The sequence below is a fragment of the Ictalurus punctatus genome, unplaced genomic scaffold (assembly GCF_001660625.3).
Source record: "Ictalurus punctatus breed USDA103 unplaced genomic scaffold, Coco_2.0 Super-Scaffold_100058, whole genome shotgun sequence".
Classification (NCBI taxonomy): Eukaryota; Metazoa; Chordata; class Actinopteri; order Siluriformes; family Ictaluridae; genus Ictalurus; species Ictalurus punctatus.
Genome location: NW_026521089.1, coordinates 1 through 18,937, shown reverse-complemented (window position 1 = coordinate 18,937; position 18,937 = coordinate 1). Strand labels below are relative to the sequence as shown.

Here is an 18,937-nt window from a genome sequence, read left to right as displayed (position 1 = left end):
CTAATGCTCTTACTGTGGATTATAACCTTGTGGATATTGATTCAGGAGGCTGGCGAACACTTCGGGAATATTCTGCCAAGGTGAATAAACGAGTGAGCGGAGTTTTGAGGGTTCGGAGTCACATCACGGGTTTGAGATCCTTTCTTTAATACTTTTGTGTAGAACCAGTATGTTTAAATCGTTGGATGTTACTGTCTGTAAAGTACTCCGAGTGTTAAGCGGAATCTGACTGCCGGTTTCCCATGCTTTCGGGTTCACAAACTACTGGACTCCTAAATCACCATTGAAGGGCAGCTTTTAAAGTGAACAACTTTTTTGTTTTGGTTAAGAATTATTTTGGGGTTAAATGTTTTTTTTCCTGCCTTTTGTGTGTGAAAATTTTCTTTTATGAATAGAGCCTTGTTTCCTTATGGGTGCGTTTATTAATCCCACGTAGGGGAACATTTTGGTTTTCATTATTTCGGTTTCTATGACTGAAACGATCTGTATTTTCTTATTTTTTATTGCATAAATAATAATAATCTTATTTTGTAAGAATAGAGTAGCCTTGTTTTTTCTTCTGAGTGATGTCCAAATTATCAGTTATAAGTGACGGTTAATTTGAACTGTCTGGCGTCCAAACCCCATAAGGTACCACGCTACAGAGTGGCGCCCAAATGGGGACCGAACCGTAAGATTTAGAAAGTTTAGTTGGGGTACTGAACTTAACAGACTTGGACATTTGCGTTATTGATGGACTTGACCATTGTTAATTATTGTGAAATACAGTGTGTACATATATTTTCAGTTTTTCTGGTTGATGTTTATATGAAATGAATGGTTATTGAGAACATTCAGGAGTCTGTGTAACTACTTGCTGCTCTGTATTGTTTCTCTTATTCCCTGGCTATGTCTACCCCTACCCCTCGAATCAATCACGATGGGGCGGCCTTTTGGCTGTTGCCTATGGTCTTCTGATGAGAAGTGCACATACGTACACTTTTGTTCACCAGAGCTGAATGGTGCAGCGTGGCATTGGTGGTATAGTGGTGAGCATAGCTCCAGTCCAAGCAGTTGACCCGGCTTCAATTCTTGGCCCGTCCACGGGTTGTAGCTTGGAGCTTCTCCAGGTACTTTATGGTAGTTGGCACAAAAGGAAGGAATCACCTACCTGAGAATGAGTTGGTCAACAGAATGTGCCATAGGCTTTTTCGGGCGCAGACCTCTTGCAGACCTCTCGAGGTGAACTCGGCGAGCAGTACTTTACGGAAAATTTTCCAGTCACGCACAGAGTCTTGTTGAGCAACGAAAGAGCCAGGCTTCCACTTTCTGGGGAAAACCAGAGACTCCCTTTCATTTGGTAAGCAAATATTAACTGCTTTGCTACAAAAGAAGGAAATCTCCTCTGTAAAGGAGGTCTCGCTTTCTAGCTGTTCCTAGAGGACCTGATCCTACAGTGATGACAACCGCTCAGTCATTAAAGCAAAGTTCAGAATTTCTAGCTTGTTTCTGCCCGGTCTCGAACCAGGGACCTTTTGCGTGTGAGGCAAACGTGATAACCACTACACTACAGAAACCACGGTGCGGTGGCACTTTGGTGGTGCACATACGTACACTTTGTTCACCAGAGCTGAATGGTGCAGCGTGGCATTGGTGGTATAGTGGTGAGCATAGCTCCAGTCCAAGCAGTTGACCCGGCTCCAATTCTTGGCCCGTCCACGGCTTGGAGCTTCTCCAGGTACTTTATGGTAGTTGGCACAAAAGGAAGGAATCACCTACCTGAGAATGAGTTGGTCAACAGAATGTGCCATGGGCTTCTCTGCAGGCCTCCTACGACTCTTTCTGCTTCCCACTTGAGTTCTTAGTGCTCTCTTTGCTGTTTGTAAACACGTCATTATGCAACAGGGCACGTTTGACCCGTGAACAGGGGCGAAAAGGTGAGAACATGCGGTCTCTCCGTGTCTGTCTCTTGTTAGCGACAAGCTAGCATGCAAACTGTGATGAGAGGTGTCCATTTTCCGCGATCAGCCATCTATATAGTCAATGTTTTATATTTAATAAGCAAATATGTCTATATGCTGATTGGTCTTAAGCAGCGTTGTCCAATCTTCAGCTTTTGGTTCCAATCTAGCAGGAGCCACACCTGATTCCAATTGTTGGCTCCGCTGATCTTGGCTTTCAATAGACTAAAGTGTGGCTTCTGCTTGGTTACAATGACAACCTGCAACCACACTGGCCCATTCTGGAGAAGACTGGACAACCCTGATCTAAAGCAAATAACCACCGAGGTAAGTGCCACTTTGTGAGTTCTGAATCCGTCATGCCGGCTCGACGTCACTCGATGAACAGGGAAGGAACCGGGAGATGAGAAGACTTCCCACGGTTGAGGAATGGCAATTTCAGGTTGAGGGTACGTTTGCTTTGCGTTTTCCCGCTTGGAGGTGGGGAATTACAAGTCGCAACCTCGAGTCAAGCGCATCATTACTCTTGTCTTCTTGATGAAGGAAAGAGCCAGGCTTCCACATTCAGTGGAAAAGCAGAGACTGCCCGTGATTTTGCAAGCAACTGTTATCTGCCTTGCTACAAAAGCTCAATGGAAGGGAAACCGCTCCCAGTTGACCTGGGTTCGATTCCCGGCCAATGCACCGATTGTAACTTGGAGCGTCTCGTGGTATTTCATGGTAGTTGGCGGATAAGGAAGGAATCACCTGCCTGAGAATGAGTTGGTCAACAGAATGTGCCATGGGCTTCTCTGCAGGCCTCCTACGACTCTTTCTGCTTCCCACTTGAGTTCTTAGTGCTCTCTTTGCTGTTTGTAAACACGTCATTATGCAACAGGGCACGTTTGACCCGTGAACAGGGGCGAAAAGGTGAGAACATGCGGTCTCTCCGTGTCTGTCTCTTGTTAGCGACAAGCTAGCATGCAAACTGTGATGAGAGGTGTACATTTTCCGCGATCAGCCATCTATATAGTCAATGTTTTATATTTTATAAGCAAATATGTCTATATGCTGATTGGTCTTAAGCAGCGTTGTCCAATCTTCAGCTTTTGGTTCCAATCTAGCAGGAGCCACACCTGATTCCAATTGTTGGCTCCGCTGATCTTGGCTTTCAATAGACTAAAGTGTGGCTTCTGCTTGGTTAGAATGACAACCTGCAACCACACTGGCCCATTCTGGAGAAGACTGGACAACCCTGATCTAAAGCAAATAACCACCGAGGTAAGTGCCACTTTGTGAGTTCTGAATCAGTCATGCCGGCTCGACGTCACTCGATGAACAGGGAAGGAACCCGGAGATGAGAAGACTTCCCACGGTTGAGGAATGGCAATTTCAGGTTGAGGGTACGTTTGCTTTGCGTTTTCCCGCTTGGGGGTGGGGAATTACAAGTCGCAACCTCGAGTCAAGCGCATCATTACTCTTGTCTTCTTGATGAAGGAAAGAGCCAGGCTTCCACATACAGTGGAAAAGCAGAGACTGCCCGTGATTTTGCAAGCAACTGTTATCTGCCTTGCTACAAAAGCTCAATGGAAGGGAAACCGCTCCCAGTTGACCTGGGTTCGATTCCCGGCCAATGCACCGATTGTAACTTGGAGCGTCTCGTGGTATTTCATGGTAGTTGGCGGATAAGGAAGGAATCACCTGCCTGAGAATGAGTTGGTCAACAGAATGTGCCATGGGCTTCTCTGCAGGCCTCCTACGACTCTTTCTGCTTCCCACTTGAGTTCTTAGTGCTCTCTTTGCTGTTTGTAAACACGTCATTATGCAACAGGGCACGTTTGACCCGTGAACAGGGGCGAAAAGGTGAGAACATGCGGTCTCTCCGTGTCTGTCTCTTGTTAGCGACAAGCTAGCATGCAAACTGTGATGAGAGGTGTCCATTTTCCGCGATCAGCCATCTATATAGTCAATGTTTTATATTTAATAAGCAAATATGTCTATATGCTGATTGGTCTTAAGCAGCGTTGTCCAATCTTCAGCTTTTGGTTCCAATCTAGCAGGAGCCACACCTGATTCCAATTGTTGGCTCCGCTGATCTTGGCTTTCAATAGACTAAAGTGTGGCTTCTGCTTGGTTAGAATGACAACCTGCAACCACACTGGCCCATTCTGGAGAAGACTGGACAACCCTGATCTAAAGCAAATAACCACCGAGGTAAGTGCCACTTTGTGAGTTCTGAATCAGTCATGCCGGCTCGACGTCACTCGATGAACAGGGAAGGAACCCGGAGATGAGAAGACTTCCCACGGTTGAGGAATGGCAATTTCAGGTTGAGGGTACGTTTGCTTTGCGTTTTCCCGCTTGGGGGTGGGGAATTACAAGTCGCAACCTCGAGTCAAGCGCATCATTACTCTTGTCTTCTTGATGAAGGAAAGAGCCAGGCTTCCACATACAGTGGAAAAGCAGAGACTGCCCGTGATTTTGCAAGCAACTGTTATCTGCCTTGCTACAAAAGCTCAATGGAAGGGAAACCGCTCCCAGTTGACCTGGGTTCGATTCCCGGCCAATGCACCGATTGTAACTTGGAGCGTCTCGTGGTATTTCATGGTAGTTGGCGGATAAGGAAGGAATCACCTGCCTGAGAATGAGTTGGTCAACAGAATGTGCCATGGGCTTCTCTGCAGGCCTCCTACGACTCTTTCTGCTTCCCACTTGAGTTCTTAGTGCTCTCTTTGCTGTTTGTAAACACGTCATTATGCAACAGGGCACGTTTGACCCGTGAACAGGGGCGAAAAGGTGAGAACATGCGGTCTCTCCGTGTCTGTCTCTTGTTAGCGACAAGCTAGCATGCAAACTGTGATGAGAGGTGTCCATTTTCCGCGATCAGCCATCTATATAGTCAATGTTTTATATTTAATAAGCAAATATGTCTATATGCTGATTGGTCTTAAGCAGCGTTGTCCAATCTTCAGCTTTTGATTCCAATCTAGCAGGAGCCACACCTGATTCCAATTGTTGGCTCCGCTGATCTTGGCTTTCAATAGACTAAAGTGTGGCTTCTGCTTGGTTAGAATGACAACCTGCAACCACACTGGCCCATTCTGGAGAAGACTGGACAACCCTGATCTAAAGCAAATAACCACCGAGGTAAGTGCCACTTTGTGAGTTCTGAATCCGTCATGCCGGCTCGACGTCACTCGATGAACAGGGAAGGAACCGGGAGATGAGAAGACTTCCCACGGTTGAGGAATGGCAATTTCAGGTTGAGGGTACGTTTGCTTTGCGTTTTCCCGCTTGGAGGTGGGGAATTACAAGTCGCAACCTCGAGTCAAGCGCATCATTACTCTTGTCTTCTTGATGAAGGAAAGAGCCAGGCTTCCACATTCATTGGAAAAGCAGAGACTGCCCGTGATTTTGCAAGCAACTGTTATCTGCCTTGCTACAAAAGCTCAATGGAAGGGAAACCGCTCCCAGTTGACCTGGGTTCGATTCCCGGCCAATGCACCGATTGTAACTTGGAGCGTCTCGTGGTATTTCATGGTAGTTGGCGGATAAGGAAGGAATCACCTGCCTGAGAATGAGTTGGTCAACAGAATGTGCCATGGGCTTCTCTGCAGGCCTCCTACGACTCTTTCTGCTTCCCACTTGAGTTCTTAGTGCTCTCTTTGCTGTTTGTAAACACGTCATTATGCAACAGGGCACGTTTGACCCGTGAACAGGGGCGAAAAGGTGAGAACATGCGGTCTCTCCGTGTCTGTCTCTTGTTAGCGACAAGCTAGCATGCAAACTGTGATGAGAGGTGTACATTTTCCGCGATCAGCCATCTATATAGTCAATGTTTTATATTTTATAAGCAAATATGTCTATATGCTGATTGGTCTTAAGCAGCGTTGTCCAATCTTCAGCTTTTGGTTCCAATCTAGCAGGAGCCACACCTGATTCCAATTGTTGGCTCCGCTGATCTTGGCTTTCAATAGACTAAAGTGTGGCTTCTGCTTGGTTAGAATGACAACCTGCAACCACACTGGCCCATTCTGGAGAAGACTGGACAACCCTGATCTAAAGCAAATAACCACCGAGGTAAGTGCCACTTTGTGAGTTCTGAATCAGTCATGCCGGCTCGACGTCACTCGATGAACAGGGAAGGAACCCGGAGATGAGAAGACTTCCCACGGTTGAGGAATGGCAATTTCAGGTTGAGGGTACGTTTGCTTTGCGTTTTCCCGCTTGGGGGTGGGGAATTACAAGTCGCAACCTCGAGTCAAGCGCATCATTACTCTTGTCTTCTTGATGAAGGAAAGAGCCAGGCTTCCACATACAGTGGAAAAGCAGAGACTGCCCGTGATTTTGCAAGCAACTGTTATCTGCCTTGCTACAAAAGCTCAATGGAAGGGAAACCGCTCCCAGTTGACCTGGGTTCGATTCCCGGCCAATGCACCGATTGTAACTTGGAGCGTCTCGTGGTATTTCATGGTAGTTGGCGGATAAGGAAGGAATCACCTGCCTGAGAATGAGTTGGTCAACAGAATGTGCCATGGGCTTCTCTGCAGGCCTCCTACGACTCTTTCTGCTTCCCACTTGAGTTCTTAGTGCTCTCTTTGCTGTTTGTAAACACGTCATTATGCAACAGGGCACGTTTGACCCGTGAACAGGGGCGAAAAGGTGAGAACATGCGGTCTCTCCGTGTCTGTCTCTTGTTAGCGACAAGCTAGCATGCAAACTGTGATGAGAGGTGTCCATTTTCCGCGATCAGCCATCTATATAGTCAATGTTTTATATTTAATAAGCAAATATGTCTATATGCTGATTGGTCTTAAGCAGCGTTGTCCAATCTTCAGCTTTTGGTTCCAATCTAGCAGGAGCCACACCTGATTCCAATTGTTGGCTCCGCTGATCTTGGCTTTCAATAGACTAAAGTGTGGCTTCTGCTTGGTTAGAATGACAACCTGCAACCACACTGGCCCATTCTGGAGAAGACTGGACAACCCTGATCTAAAGCAAATAACCACCGAGGTAAGTGCCACTTTGTGAGTTCTGAATCCGTCATGCCGGCTCGACGTCACTCGATGAACAGGGAAGGAACCGGGAGATGAGAAGACTTCCCACGGTTGAGGAATGGCAATTTCAGGTTGAGGGTACGTTTGCTTTGCGTTTTCCCGCTTGGGGGTGGGGAATTACAAGTCGCAACCTCGAGTCAAGCGCATCATTACTCTTGTCTTCTTGATGAAGGAAAGAGCCAGGCTTCCACATTCAGTGGAAAAGCAGAGACTGCCCGTGATTTTGCAAGCAACTGTTATCTGCCTTGCTACAAAAGCTCAATGGAAGGGAAACCGCTCCCAGCCTTTTTCGGCCGCAGACCTCTTGCAGACCTCTCGAGGTGAACTCGGCGAGCAGTACTTTACGGAAAATTTTCCAGTCACGCACAGAGTCTTGTTGAGCAACGAAAGAGCCAGGCTTCCACTTTCTGGGGAAAACCAGAGACTCCCTTTCATTTGGTAAGCAAATATTAACTGCTTTGCTACAAAAGAAGGAAATCTCCTCTGTAAAGGAGGTCTCGCTTTCTGGCTGTTCCTAGAGGACCTGATCCTACAGTGATGACAACCGCTCAGTCATTAAAGCAAAGTTCAGAATTTCTAGCTTGTTTCTGCCCGGTCTCGAACCAGGGACCTTTTGCGTGTGAGGCAAACGTGATAACCACTACACTACAGAAACCACGGTGCGGTGGCACTTTGGTGGTGCACATACGTACACTTTGTTCACCAGAGCTGAATGGTGCAGCGTGGCATTGGTGGTATAGTGGTGAGCATAGCTCCAGTCCAAGCAGTTGACCCGGCTCCAATTCTTGGCCCGTCCACGGCTTGGAGCTTCTCCAGGTACTTTATGGTAGTTGGCACAAAAGGAAGGAATCACCTACCTGAGAATGAGTTGGTCAACAGAATGTGCCATAGGCTTCTCTGCAGGCCTCCTACGACTCTTTCTGCTTCCCACTTGAGTTCTTAGTGCTCTCTTTGCTGTTTGTAAACACGTCATTATGCAACAGGGCACGTTTGACCCGTGAACAGGGGCGAAAAGGTGAGAACATGCGGTCTCTCCGTGTCTGTCTCTTGTTAGCGACAAGCTAGCATGCAAACTGTGATGAGAGGTGTCCATTTTCCGCGATCAGCCATCTATATAGTCAATGTTTTATATTTAATAAGCAAATATGTCTATATGCTGATTGGTCTTAAGCAGCGTTGTCCAATCTTCAGCTTTTGGTTCCAAACTAGCAGGAGCCACACCTGATTCCAATTGTTGGCTCCGCTGATCTTGGCTTTCAATAGACTAAAGTGTGGCTTCTGCTTGGTTACAATGACAACCTGCAACCACACTGGCCCATTCTGGAGAAGACTGGACAACCCTGATCTAAAGCAAATAACCACCGAGGTAAGTGCCACTTTGTGAGTTCTGAATCCGTCATGCCGGCTCGACGTCACTCGATGAACAGGGAAGGAACCGGGAGATGAGAAGACTTCCCACGGTTGAGGAATGGCAATTTCAGGTTGAGGGTACGTTTGCTTTGCGTTTTCCCGCTTGGAGGTGGGGAATTACAAGTCGCAACCTCGAGTCAAGCGCATCATTACTCTTGTCTTCTTGATGAAGGAAAGAGCCAGGCTTCCACATTCAGTGGAAAAGCAGAGACTGCCCGTGATTTTGCAAGCAACTGTTATCTGCCTTGCTACAAAAGCTCAATGGAAGGGAAACCGCTCCCAGTTGACCTGGGTTCGATTCCCGGCCAATGCACCGATTGTAACTTGGAGCGTCTCGTGGTATTTCATGGTAGTTGGCGGATAAGGAAGGAATCACCTGCCTGAGAATGAGTTGGTCAACAGAATGTGCCATGGGCTTCTCTGCAGGCCTCCTACGACTCTTTCTGCTTCCCACTTGAGTTCTTAGTGCTCTCTTTGCTGTTTGTAAACACGTCATTATGCAACAGGGCACGTTTGACCCGTGAACAGGGGCGAAAAGGTGAGAACATGCGGTCTCTCCGTGTCTGTCTCTTGTTAGCGACAAGCTAGCATGCAAACTGTGATGAGAGGTGTACATTTTCCGCGATCAGCCATCTATATAGTCAATGTTTTATATTTTATAAGCAAATATGTCTATATGCTGATTGGTCTTAAGCAGCGTTGTCCAATCTTCAGCTTTTGGTTCCAATCTAGCAGGAGCCACACCTGATTCCAATTGTTGGCTCCGCTGATCTTGGCTTTCAATAGACTAAAGTGTGGCTTCTGCTTGGTTAGAATGACAACCTGCAACCACACTGGCCCATTCTGGAGAAGACTGGACAACCCTGATCTAAAGCAAATAACCACCGAGGTAAGTGCCACTTTGTGAGTTCTGAATCCGTCATGCCGGCTCGACGTCACTCGATGAACAGGGAAGGAACCCGGAGATGAGAAGACTTCCCACGGTTGAGGAATGGCAATTTCAGGTTGAGGGTACGTTTGCTTTGCGTTTTCCCGCTTGGAGGTGGGGAATTACAAGTCGCAACCTCGAGTCAAGCGCATCATTACTCTTGTCTTCTTGATGAAGGAAAGAGCCAGGCTTCCACATTCATTGGAAAAGCAGAGACTGCCCGTGATTTTGCAAGCAACTGTTATCTGCCTTGCTACAAAAGCTCAATGGAAGGGAAACCGCTCCCAGTTGACCTGGGTTCGATTCCCGGCCAATGCACCGATTGTAACTTGGAGCGTCTCGTGGTATTTCATGGTAGTTGGCGGATAAGGAAGGAATCACCTGCCTGAGAATGAGTTGGTCAACAGAATGTGCCATGGGCTTCTCTGCAGGCCTCCTACGACTCTTTCTGCTTCCCACTTGAGTTCTTAGTGCTCTCTTTGCTGTTTGTAAACACGTCATTATGCAACAGGGCACGTTTGACCCGTGAACAGGGGCGAAAAGGTGAGAACATGCGGTCTCTCCGTGTCTGTCTCTTGTTAGCGACAAGCTAGCATGCAAACTGTGATGAGAGGTGTACATTTTCCGCGATCAGCCATCTATATAGTCAATGTTTTATATTTTATAAGCAAATATGTCTATATGCTGATTGGTCTTAAGCAGCGTTGTCCAATCTTCAGCTTTTGGTTCCAATCTAGCAGGAGCCACACCTGATTCCAATTGTTGGCTCCGCTGATCTTGGCTTTCAATAGACTAAAGTGTGGCTTCTGCTTGGTTAGAATGACAACCTGCAACCACACTGGCCCATTCTGGAGAAGACTGGACAACCCTGATCTAAAGCAAATAACCACCGAGGTAAGTGCCACTTTGTGAGTTCTGAATCAGTCATGCCGGCTCGACGTCACTCGATGAACAGGGAAGGAACCCGGAGATGAGAAGACTTCCCACGGTTGAGGAATGGCAATTTCAGGTTGAGGGTACGTTTGCTTTGCGTTTTCCCGCTTGGGGGTGGGGAATTACAAGTCGCAACCTCGAGTCAAGCGCATCATTACTCTTGTCTTCTTGATGAAGGAAAGAGCCAGGCTTCCACATACAGTGGAAAAGCAGAGACTGCCCGTGATTTTGCAAGCAACTGTTATCTGCCTTGCTACAAAAGCTCAATGGAAGGGAAACCGCTCCCAGTTGACCTGGGTTCGATTCCCGGCCAATGCACCGATTGTAACTTGGAGCGTCTCGTGGTATTTCATGGTAGTTGGCGGATAAGGAAGGAATCACCTGCCTGAGAATGAGTTGGTCAACAGAATGTGCCATGGGCTTCTCTGCAGGCCTCCTACGACTCTTTCTGCTTCCCACTTGAGTTCTTAGTGCTCTCTTTGCTGTTTGTAAACACGTCATTATGCAACAGGGCACGTTTGACCCGTGAACAGGGGCGAAAAGGTGAGAACATGCGGTCTCTCCGTGTCTGTCTCTTGTTAGCGACAAGCTAGCATGCAAACTGTGATGAGAGGTGTCCATTTTCCGCGATCAGCCATCTATATAGTCAATGTTTTATATTTAATAAGCAAATATGTCTATATGCTGATTGGTCTTAAGCAGCGTTGTCCAATCTTCAGCTTTTGATTCCAATCTAGCAGGAGCCACACCTGATTCCAATTGTTGGCTCCGCTGATCTTGGCTTTCAATAGACTAAAGTGTGGCTTCTGCTTGGTTAGAATGACAACCTGCAACCACACTGGCCCATTCTGGAGAAGACTGGACAACCCTGATCTAAAGCAAATAACCACTGAGGTAAGTGCCACTTTGTGAGTTCTGAATCCGTCATGCCGGCTCGACGTCACTCGATGAACAGGGAAGGAACCCGGAGATGAGAAGACTTCCCACGGTTGAGGAATGGCAATTTCAGGTTGAGGGTACGTTTGCTTTGCGTTTTCCCGCTTGGGGGTGGGGAATTACAAGTCGCAACCTCGAGTCAAGCGCATCATTACTCTTGTCTTCTTGATGAAGGAAAGAGCCAGGCTTCCACATTCAGTGGAAAAGCAGAGACTGCCCGTGATTTTGCAAGCAACTGTTATCTGCCTTGCTACAAAAGCTCAATGGAAGGGAAACCGCTCCCAGCCTTTTTCGGCCGCAGACCTCTTGCAGACCTCTCGAGGTGAACTCGGCGAGCAGTACTTTACGGAAAATTTTCCAGTCACGCACAGAGTCTTGTTGAGCAACGAAAGAGCCAGGCTTCCACTTTCTGGGGAAAACCAGAGACTCCCTTTCATTTGGTAAGCAAATATTAACTGCTTTGCTACAAAAGAAGGAAATCTCCTCTGTAAAGGAGGTCTCGCTTTCTGGCTGTTCCTAGAGGACCTGATCCTACAGTGATGACAACCGCTCAGTCATTAAAGCAAAGTTCAGAATTTCTAGCTTGTTTCTGCCCGGTCTCGAACCAGGGACCTTTTGCGTGTGAGGCAAACGTGATAACCACTACACTACAGAAACCACGGTGCGGTGGCACTTTGGTGGTGCACATACGTACACTTTGTTCACCAGAGCTGAATGGTGCAGCATGGCATTGGTGGTATAGTGGTGAGCATAGCTCCAGTCCAAGCAGTTGACCCGGCTCCAATTCTTGGCCCGTCCACGGCTTGGAGCTTCTCCAGGTACTTTATGGTAGTTGGCACAAAAGGAAGGAATCACCTACCTGAGAATGAGTTGGTCAACAGAATGTGCCATAGGCTTCTCTGCAGGCCTCCTACGACTCTTTCTGCTTCCCACTTGAGTTCTTAGTGCTCTCTTTGCTGTTTGTAAACACGTCATTATGCAACAGGGCACGTTTGACCCGTGAACAGGGGCGAAAAGGTGAGAACATGCGGTCTCTCCGTGTCTGTCTCTTGTTAGCGACAAGCTAGCATGCAAACTGTGATGAGAGGTGTCCATTTTCCGCGATCAGCCATCTATATAGTCAATGTTTTATATTTAATAAGCAAATATGTCTATATGCTGATTGGTCTTAAGCAGCGTTGTCCAATCTTCAGCTTTTGGTTCCAATCTAGCAGGAGCCACACCTGATTCCAATTGTTGGCTCCGCTGATCTTGGCTTTCAATAGACTAAAGTGTGGCTTCTGCTTGGTTACAATGACAACCTGCAACCACACTGGCCCATTCTGGAGAAGACTGGACAACCCTGATCTAAAGCAAATAACCACCGAGGTAAGTGCCACTTTGTGAGTTCTGAATCCGTCATGCCGGCTCGACGTCACTCGATGAACAGGGAAGGAACCGGGAGATGAGAAGACTTCCCACGGTTGAGGAATGGCAATTTCAGGTTGAGGGTACGTTTGCTTTGCGTTTTCCCGCTTGGAGGTGGGGAATTACAAGTCGCAACCTCGAGTCAAGCGCATCATTACTCTTGTCTTCTTGATGAAGGAAAGAGCCAGGCTTCCACATTCAGTGGAAAAGCAGAGACTGCCCGTGATTTTGCAAGCAACTGTTATCTGCCTTGCTACAAAAGCTCAATGGAAGGGAAACCGCTCCCAGTTGACCTGGGTTCGATTCCCGGCCAATGCACCGATTGTAACTTGGAGCGTCTCGTGGTATTTCATGGTAGTTGGCGGATAAGGAAGGAATCACCTGCCTGAGAATGAGTTGGTCAACAGAATGTGCCATGGGCTTCTCTGCAGGCCTCCTACGACTCTTTCTGCTTCCCACTTGAGTTCTTAGTGCTCTCTTTGCTGTTTGTAAACACGTCATTATGCAACAGGGCACGTTTGACCCGTGAACAGGGGCGAAAAGGTGAGAACATGCGGTCTCTCCGTGTCTGTCTCTTGTTAGCGACAAGCTAGCATGCAAACTGTGATGAGAGGTGTACATTTTCCGCGATCAGCCATCTATATAGTCAATGTTTTATATTTTATAAGCAAATATGTCTATATGCTGATTGGTCTTAAGCAGCGTTGTCCAATCTTCAGCTTTTGGTTCCAATCTAGCAGGAGCCACACCTGATTCCAATTGTTGGCTCCGCTGATCTTGGCTTTCAATAGACTAAAGTGTGGCTTCTGCTTGGTTAGAATGACAACCTGCAACCACACTGGCCCATTCTGGAGAAGACTGGACAACCCTGATCTAAAGCAAATAACCACCGAGGTAAGTGCCACTTTGTGAGTTCTGAATCAGTCATGCCGGCTCGACGTCACTCGATGAACAGGGAAGGAACCCGGAGATGAGAAGACTTCCCACGGTTGAGGAATGGCAATTTCAGGTTGAGGGTACGTTTGCTTTGCGTTTTCCCGCTTGGGGGTGGGGAATTACAAGTCGCAACCTCGAGTCAAGCGCATCATTACTCTTGTCTTCTTGATGAAGGAAAGAGCCAGGCTTCCACATACAGTGGAAAAGCAGAGACTGCCCGTGATTTTGCAAGCAACTGTTATCTGCCTTGCTACAAAAGCTCAATGGAAGGGAAACCGCTCCCAGTTGACCTGGGTTCGATTCCCGGCCAATGCACCGATTGTAACTTGGAGCGTCTCGTGGTATTTCATGGTAGTTGGCGGATAAGGAAGGAATCACCTGCCTGAGAATGAGTTGGTCAACAGAATGTGCCATGGGCTTCTCTGCAGGCCTCCTACGACTCTTTCTGCTTCCCACTTGAGTTCTTAGTGCTCTCTTTGCTGTTTGTAAACACGTCATTATGCAACAGGGCACGTTTGACCCGTGAACAGGGGCGAAAAGGTGAGAACATGCGGTCTCTCCGTGTCTGTCTCTTGTTAGCGACAAGCTAGCATGCAAACTGTGATGAGAGGTGTCCATTTTCCGCGATCAGCCATCTATATAGTCAATGTTTTATATTTAATAAGCAAATATGTCTATATGCTGATTGGTCCTTAAGCAGCGTTGTCCAATCTTCAGCTTTTGATTCCAATCTAGCAGGAGCCACACCTGATTCCAATTGTTGGCTCCGCTGATCTTGGCTTTCAATAGACTAAAGTGTGGCTTCTGCTTGGTTAGAATGACAACCTGCAACCACACTGGCCCATTCTGGAGAAGACTGGACAACCCTGATCTAAAGCAAATAACCACCGAGGTAAGTGCCACTTTGTGAGTTCTGAATCCGTCATGCCGGCTCGACGTCACTCGATGAACAGGGAAGGAACCGGGAGATGAGAAGACTTCCCACGGTTGAGGAATGGCAATTTCAGGTTGAGGGTACGTTTGCTTTGCGTTTTCCCGCTTGGAGGTGGGGAATTACAAGTCGCAACCTCGAGTCAAGCGCATCATTACTCTTGTCTTCTTGATGAAGGAAAGAGCCAGGCTTCCACATTCAGTGGAAAAGCAGAGACTGCCCGTGATTTTGCAAGCAACTGTTATCTGCCTTGCTACAAAAGCTCAATGGAAGGGAAACCGCTCCCAGTTGACCTGGGTTCGATTCCCGGCCAATGCACCGATTGTAACTTGGAGCGTCTCGTGGTATTTCATGGTAGTTTGGCGGATAAGGAAGGAATCACCTGCCTGAGAATGAGTTGGTCAACAGAATGTGCCATGGGCTTCTCTGCAGGCCTGAAGACTGGACAACCCTGATCTAAAGCAAATAACCACCGAGGTAAGTGCCACTTTGTGAGTTCTGAATCCGTCATGCCGGCTCGACGTCACTCGATGAACAGGGAAGGAACCGGGAGATGAGAAGACTTCCCACGGTTGAGGAATGGCAATTTCAGGTTGAGGGTACGTTTGCTTTGCGTTTTCCCGCTTGGAGGTGGGAATTACAAGTCGCAACCTCGAGTCAAGCGCATCATTACTCTTGTCTTCTTGATGAAGGGAAAGAGCCAGGCTTCCACATTCAGTGGAAAAGCAGAGACTGCCCGTGATTTTGCAAGCAACTGTTATCTGCCTTGCTACAAAAGCTCAATGGAAGGGAAACCGCTCCCAGTTGACCTGGGTTCGATTCCCGGCCAATGCACCGATTGTAACTTGGAGCGTCTCGTGGTATTTCATGGTAGTTGGCGGATAAGGAAGGAATCACCTGCCTGAGAATGAGTTGGTCAACAGAATGTGCCATGGGCTTCTCTGCAGGCCTGAAGACTGGACAACCCTGATCTAAAGCAAATAACCACCGAGGTAAGTGCCACTTTGTGAGTTCTGAATCCGTCATGCCGGCTCGACGTCACTCGATGAACAGGGAAGGAACCGGGAGATGAGAAGACTTGGAGCTTGGAGGCTTCCACATTCAGTGGAAAAGCAGAGACTGCCCGTGATTTTGCAAGCAACTGTTATCTGCCTTGCTACAAAAGCTCAATGGAAGGGAAACCGCTCCCAGTTGACCTGGGTTCGATTCCCGGCCAATGCACCGATTGTAACTTGGAGCGTCTCGTGGTATTTCATGGTAGTTGGCGGATAAGGAAGGAATCACCTGCCTGAGAATGAGTTGGTCAACAGAATGTGCCATGGGCTTCTCTGCAGGCCTCCTACGACTCTTTCTGCTTCCCACTTGAGTTCTTAGTGCTCTCTTTGCTGTTTGTAAACACGTCATTATGCAACAGGGCACGTTTGACCCGTGAACAGGGGCGAAAAGGTGAGAACATGCGGTCTCTCCGTGTCTGTCTCTTGTTAGCGACAAGCTAGCATGCAAACTGTGATGAGAGGTGTACATTTTCCGCCATCAGCCATCTATATAGTCCAATGGTTTATATTTTATAAGCAAATATGTCTATATGCTGATTGGTCTTAAGCAGCGTTGTCCAATCTTCAGCTTTTGATTCCAATCTAGCAGGAGCCACACCTGATTCCAATTGTTGGCTCCGCTGATCTTGGCTTTCAATAGACTAAAGTGTGGCTTCTGCTTGGTTAGAATGACAACCTGCAACCACACTGGCCCATTCTGGAGAAGACTGGACAACCCTGATCTAAAGCAAATAACCACCGAGGTAAGTGCCCACTTTGTGAGTTCTGAATCCGTCATGCCGGCTCGACGTCACTCGATGAACAGGGAAGGAACCCGGAGATGAGAAGACTTCCCACGGTTGAGGAATGGCAATTCACGTTGAGGGTACGTTTGCTTTGCGTTTTCCCGCTTGGGGGTGGGGAATTACAAGTCGCAACCTCGAGTCAAGCGCATCATTACTCTTGTCTTCTTGATGAAGGAAAGAGCCAGGCTTCCACATTCAGTGGAAAAGCAGAGACTGCCCGTGATTTTGCAAGCAACTGTTATCTGCCTTGCTACAAAAGCTCAATGGAAGGGAAACCGCTCCCAGTTGACCTGGGTTCGATTCCCGGCCAATGCACCGATTGTAACTTGGAGCGTCTCGTGGTATTTCATGGTAGTTGGCGGATAAGGAAGGAATCACCTGCCTGAGAATGAGTTGGTCAACAGAATGTGCCATGGGCTTCTCTGCAGGCCTCCTACGACTCTTTCTGCTTCCCACTTGAGTTCTTAGTGCTCTCTTTGCTGTTTTGTAAACACGTCATTATGCAACAGGGCACGTTTGACCCGTGAACAGGGGCGAAAAGGTGAGAACATGCGGTCTCTCCGTGTCTGTCTCTTGTTAGCGACAAGCTAGCATGCAAACTGTGATGAGAGGTGTACATTTTCCGCGATCAGCCATCTATATAGTCAATGTTTTATATTTTATAAGCAAATATGTCTATATGCTGATTGGTCTTAAGCAGCGTTGTCCAATCTTCAGCTTTTGGTTCCAATCTAGCAGGAGCCACACCTGATTCCAATTGTTGGCTCCGCTGATCTTGGCTTTCAATAGACTAAAGTGTGGCTTCTGCTTGGTTAGAATGACAACCTGCAACCACACTGGCCATTCTGGAGAAGACTGGACAACCCTGATCTAAAGCAAATAACCACCGAGGTAAGTGCCACTTTGTGAGTTCTGAATCAGTCATGCCGGCTCGACGTCACTCGATGAACAGGGAAGGAACCCGGAGATGAGAAGACTTCCCATCGGTTGAGGAATGGCAATTTCAGGTTGAGGGTACGTTTGCTTTGCGTTTTCCCGCTTGGGGGTGGGGAATTACAAGTCGCAACCTCGAGTCAAGCGCATCATTACTCTTGTCTTCTTGATGAAGGAAAGAGCCAGGCTTCCACATACAGTGGAAAAGCAGAGACTGCCCGTGATTTTGCAAGCAACTGTTATCTGCCTTGCTACAAAAGCTCAATGGAAGGGAAAACCGCTCCCAGTTGACCTGGGTTCGATTCCCGGCCAATGCACCGATTGTAACTTGGAGCGTCTCGTGGTATTTCATGGTAGTTGGCGGATAAGGAAGGAATCACCTGCCTGAGAATGAGGTTGGTCAACAGAATGTGCCATGGGCTTCTCTGCAGGCCTCCTACGACTCTTTCTGCTTCCCACTTGAGTTCTTAGTGCTCTCTTTGCTGTTTGTAAACACGTCATTATGCAACAGGGCACGTTTGACCCGTGAACAGGGGCGAAAAGGTGAGAACATGCGGTCTCTCCGTGTCTGTCTCTTGTTAGCGACAAGCTAGCATGCAAACTGTGATGAGAGGTGTCCATTTTCCGCGATCAGCCATCTATATAGTCAATGTTTTATATTTAATAAGCAAATATGTCTATATGCTGATTGGTCTTAAGCAGCGTTGTCCAATCTTCAGCTTTTGATTCCAATCTAGCAGGAGCCACACCTGATTCCAATTGTTGGCTCCGCTGATCTTGGCTTTCAATAGACTAAAGTGTGGCTTCTGCTTGGTTAGAATGACAACCTGCAACCACACTGGCCCATTCTGGAGAAGACTGGACAACCCTGATCTAAAGCAAATAACCACTGAGGTAAGTGCCACTTTGTGAGTTCTGAATCCGTCATGCCGGCTCGACGTCACTCGATGAACAGGGAAGGAACCCGGAGATGAGAAGACTTCCCACGGTTGAGGAATGGCAATTTCAGGTTGAGGGTACGTTTGCTTTGCGTTTTCCCGCTTGGGGGTGGGGAATTACAAGTCGCAACCTCGAGTCAAGCGCATCATTACTCTTGTCTTCTTGATGAAGGAAAGAGCCAGGCTTCCACATTCAGTGGAAAAGCAGAGACTGCCCGTGATTTTGCAAGCAACTGTTATCTGCCTTGCTACAAAAGCTCAATGGAAGGGAAACCGCTCCCAGTTGACCTGGGTTCGATTCCCGGCCAATGCACCGATTGTAACTTGGAGCGTCTCGTGGTATTTCATGGTAGTTGGCGGATAAGGAAGGAATCACCTGCCTGAGAATGAGTTGGTCAACAGAATGTGCCATGGGCTTCTCTGCAGGCCTGAAGACTGGACAACCCTGATCTAAAGCAAATAACCACCGAGGTAAGTGCCACTTTGTGAGTTCTGAATCCGTCATGCCGGCTCGACGTCACTCGATGAACAGGGAAGGAACCGGGAGATGAGAAGACTTCCCACGGTTGAGGAATGGCAATTTCAGGTTGAGGGTACGTTTGCTTTGCGTTTTCCCGCTTGGAGGTGGGGAATTACAAGTCGCAACCTCGAGTCAAGCGCATCATTACTCTTGTCTTCTTGATGAAGGAAAGAGCCAGGCTTCCACATTCAGTGGAAAAGCAGAGACTGCCCGTGATTTTGCAAGCAACTGTTATCTGCCTTGCTACAA

The 18,937-nt window shown here is 47.7% G+C and overlaps 3 non-coding genes across 3 annotated transcripts; all 3 read right to left on the bottom strand.

Annotated features, from left to right (window-relative positions):
• Positions 1-1,483: 1,483 nt before the first annotated feature.
• trnav-cac (transfer RNA valine (anticodon CAC)) lies at positions 1,484-1,556 on the bottom strand. Its single transcript has one exon. It is a non-coding gene; the product is annotated as a tRNA-Val (tRNA).
• Positions 1,557-7,558: 6,002 nt separating this feature from the next.
• trnav-cac (transfer RNA valine (anticodon CAC)) lies at positions 7,559-7,631 on the bottom strand. Its single transcript has one exon. It is a non-coding gene; the product is annotated as a tRNA-Val (tRNA).
• Positions 7,632-11,767: 4,136 nt separating this feature from the next.
• trnav-cac (transfer RNA valine (anticodon CAC)) lies at positions 11,768-11,840 on the bottom strand. Its single transcript has one exon. It is a non-coding gene; the product is annotated as a tRNA-Val (tRNA).
• Between the last annotated feature and the right edge of the window lie 7,097 nt (positions 11,841-18,937).